A 4,776-nucleotide genomic window follows, 5' to 3' on the forward strand; every position below is an offset into this window, starting at 1 on the left:
CTGCTCGGCGAATGCACATTAAGGGTGCGGTCGATTGACCCTATTCCAGACTAAGAATGCGTGGAGCGATGCTTTAAACCACAATGTGTGGTGTTTTGCAGCAACGCGGATAATAAAGCTATGTTTAATATAGCATTTTAGCAGATGTTTGACAATATTAATGTGAATATCTGCAACTATATTGAACGCGTCCTAAAAGTTAAAGGGGTTTCAATGCAATGGGCATTGTTGCATCTGTACCTTTGCAACACAGATACTTGACAGGATTGTTTTACGTCACATGCCCTTTATTCGACAAAACCATTGAGGGATTAAATATTTATCAGTTAAGTCAAACGGCCGTCCTCTGGAGTAATCAGTTTTGTTCCACAAGCACATCACTGGGTTTACTCACTGGATCACACAGAGCACCGCTGCCACCAACCAAGACAGTTCAAGACATTTTTTCAAAAGAAGACAAAAAATCTGCTCCGGAATGAGTTTTGTGCAAAGTAAATGGAATTTAATTACTTCATAATATGTTTGAATTCCTTGTTACCTGTTTCTAAAAATTATTAGTAGCATGGAACATTTTGCCAAGCTGGCCATATATGCAGGGCAAGCTATGGCACAGCCATAAACGGTTTGATACCTACCTCATTTTCCCGAGAAACGGACTCATTAAGGCTGTCTGGCAGACTTCGCGGCAAACTCATAATGTCACTTACAAATTAGATAGAAAGTTGACGGAAAGTACTTCTTCTAGTAATTATTGGTAATTCAACTTTACCTGCAAATTCGAAAAAGTGGATTATCCAAGCTGCACGCCTTTTTGAACTGTTACGTCATCATCATGTTTCATCATCTCTCAACAGTGCTATCGTGAATTTGTCAATTATCACTCAGATTAAGCTCGGCCGCCAAAGGGCACGCATAATTCCATTTGAAGGCTCCGATTTTTACACATCTGAGAATTGCAACATCAGCCGGAAAGACAAAAAATTGTTTGTTTGCTTTGTGGCCACAACACGCTAGTTCAATACATATTTAAGAATTTGAAAATAAAGCTCATCTCTCCATTACGACCAGGTTTTTCAAACAAGTACATTCTTTTTTCGTGACTGAGTTTACCGGTGAATAGGAGAACGTATCCGCCATTTTTGCTTTGACTAGTACTAACCATGTGCAAGTATGCTTATCAAAAGAGTTATGCCTAGTGTGACAGTGATGCATGAACACGAAACTTTTAAGAACTAAGCATCTGCTGGATGCAGCGACCTCGTTATTTATTTGATTAACTTTACTCTGTTTTCTCTATTGCAAATTCCATGTATTTCAAGTTTATCTGGGAGATTAACCCCCTTATAACTTGAAGAGATATTCACTGCAGGAGGTTTCAATCGATAACTGCTTTCCTTCTTTTCGGTGACTGATATTGATGCTTGTCGCCCGCAACCAACTAAACCTCCATGATCATGTCCGGCTCACTTAGCGTCAGTGGATCCGCCTGCCGTTTCCTGAGCATTTTGACTAAATAAGCGTTCATATCAGATATTAAATCGACCTTTCGTGGCAGATAAACCGTCTTATTATCTTTCTTGCCTAAGAAAAAATTAAGTGATCAGCAAAGATGAGTATTCATCTTATAGAAAAGTTGTTATTCTTGTGTGATGCGAGTCAACCATAGCATCACTGAGTTCTCATGCGACTCACTTTTCTAAATTCAAACGCCACGCTTTTGGAATAAGTAAGTTTATTTAATCTTTCATTGTGAGTAGGACGATGACAGGGCGGTATCCTGAGAATCCAGCCATCTAAGCGGATTTTACCTCTGTGTCATCGTTGTGGAGAAAGAGCTTGTCGTGTGATTTCAACCTGAGCCGGATTGTGTAATGACATTAAATTTCCATTTTGTGACACCGGATATATTTACACACAGATGTAAGTGCTTCAAAATACATTTTTTTTCTGATGTGTGTCAGGCAATGGAAGCAAAACATTACGCTCTCCTTTGCGTAATATAACATAAAGAAAAATTTTCAACATGTTAGCCTTTTACAGTTAGTGAAATATTTCTAGTCAATTGCAGCTCTCTATCGGCAGTGAGTCTCAAAAAATCAGTATATGGCACAGTTAAATTTAAATGCACTTGTTAGTATATTTTTACAAGATTTGCTATTCTAATTACTATTGCGACTAAATATTTTAAGAACTCTTACTTCTCTTGCGTTCCAAATGATGGTGCAAGTCCTCACGGCGATCGCGCTGCAGCGATGGTTCTCCAGGCGGCAGATTGTCTACATATGCGGAAAACACACATAATTAATATAATTATAGAAACTGCTGAAATGCAACCTGCACATTTTTTAAGCACTATAAATAACTAGGCCATCGCGTTTAGAACCTCGCCAATACATTGAATAATTACACGAAATAATAGTACTGCTCACCGTTGTTACTTTCCCTTGGGCGCGCTCCATAAGCGGGAAGACGCGGGTTGATTGGTCTCCTCTCTTTCTCAACGATCATACAAGGGACAAAAAAACATAAAATTAGTCAGTGATCAGAAGCGTACGAGGGTACATAAAAACTCAGTTCAGAATTAATTTTTGCTAATTAGCAGCAATTTTTAAATCCATTGGTTGCACATTACTCGCATTAATGCCTGACTAGCAAGAATTTGTGCCAGTAAACCATTCACGACCGAGGAAACTTTGAACAGACACACACAAAAAGGCTTCCCTACCTTGACCCTCTGCTGAGTTTGTTTGGCTCTCGGCGCTTTCACTCATTGTGGATAATTCTGGATGATTCTGCTGGCGTGGAATAGGGTTTAAATTGATAAAAAATTCAAGTCAACACGTGGAATGACTCCCATGATGATGGTGAACATGTACACAAGCTTGTTCAAAGGAAAAAGATTTCACCGATTATTAGTGTAGCGCTGTGCATTGATCAAGCTGGTCATGGAACACGTGAAAATACATGTTACAAACAACTACAGCATGCTGCATATAAACTTGAGAGAAAAGTACTTTACGTTTCGAACCAACTTGATGTTATGATTTACTATGTTATGGTTAAGTTCAAGAGTCAAAGGTTTTCCATGGTAATGTTCAGCTTGCACAGATATGTGATTGACTCTTTATTGTAAAACGAAACAATGTGTGGATGCATGCTGACAACTGTAGAGGTTAACTTGACATTATGAAACTCACATTAACGCAAGTTAATCATGTATTTTAGCGAAGCTGTGATGTTGGACACTAGAAGGAAAAATATTCAAGCAATAACACGCCCATGAAAAGAAAAAAAAAAGTGGAAATAAGAGAGCTCGGCCTCCCTTTTAACAGTAAACAAGAAAAGCCATCTAAGGGATACTTACAGACAAAATAGTCTCGTCACTACAACTCGGCAGTAGAGTTTGCTGCAACAGTTACTAGGCTATGACTTCAACCACCACATAAAGTTGAATTTATGTGGTACACTCCCAAGCTTTTGTAAGGCGACATATGGCGTAACAAAATCGTCTTTCAAGGATGAATATAATGAGTAGTTGTCAGAAGATTTAAATATTTCTTATCAACTTCCTGCACATGGATGAACATCCGTTACTGTAAATCTAATAACATTCCATCACACTGTCGATGCTAATCACTATCTTTTCTGGTGTAGACAGTGAATAGCGGTTGTGAACAAAGTGGCAGGCGCTTCTTCGTATTCATTTAAAGTATCCGCAAGGATGATTCAGATAAGATATGTGTTTTATTTTGAAGGACTAGTAGATTTATATTATATGAGCTCTCGATTGCTATGCGTGATCAGTAGCTGATTTTGAGCTGCGCCCTTTTCAGCTATCAAGAGATAGAAATTTCAAGAAACAGAATTAAACTGTCTATAAATTGTAATTTCTGCTCTTGTCTGCTTGTTAATCATTTGTTAATTCAGTGGCATCTGATTGAAAGAAAAAATTGCTGCGGACCGGGCTTGCCACCTAATCATAGTCACATTCATTACTCTAATAGCATGGTTGATGTGATCAGAACCGACTAGTTTCCGGTGGACATGGGTTCAAACGCCGCACAGGGCATAATAATTTTTCTTTCAAATTTCATTCCGAGGTCGTCCGGTATTGGTTTTAATGGAAACTTTCTTAGTATTGTTTCATAAAAACTTGTACTTTGAATCACTTGTTGATCCTTCTCACCTAGGTTTACCACCAACAACAACAAGAACACAAACTTTCTTTCATCTCTAAATTAAGATTGCATATACATGCTGATATCTCCGATACTAATAACGCAAACTAAATGATTAAAATTCAAATTAATCATTACTAAATTATATAATTTATAATTACCATTACAATTCTAATTAAACAAAATAACAATGCTACAAATCAATTGGGTATAGTAGGGCAACCATTGTGTCAATTGAAAAACAGACCAAATTGTTGTAAGTAGCTTATTCCCCCCTGATCCATCGTTAATACATATATGAACGGAAAAATGTAAGCGTAAGGATGGGTGGACTACACATCATTTCCAGTGGTAAAAACACTGGTGTCCACCGTTCCCACCTAACAATTTAATGTTTCACCATCCCATAATGCAATACGTTTTGGAGGTATTTACATAAAAAACACCACCAGTCATGCTTGATAGAACTGGGCTGGATATGCACTGTTTTCATGCCCCCCCCCCCCCCTTCCCTCCTAAATATGAAATGTGTAAATGGATTAATGAAAAAAGCGAATAACCGTTTATTTGGTGTAATAACGCCCAGTAATATTTTAAG

This window comes from Montipora foliosa, chromosome 6 (genome assembly GCF_036669935.1).
Source record: "Montipora foliosa isolate CH-2021 chromosome 6, ASM3666993v2, whole genome shotgun sequence".
Taxonomy (NCBI): domain Eukaryota; kingdom Metazoa; phylum Cnidaria; class Anthozoa; order Scleractinia; family Acroporidae; genus Montipora; species Montipora foliosa.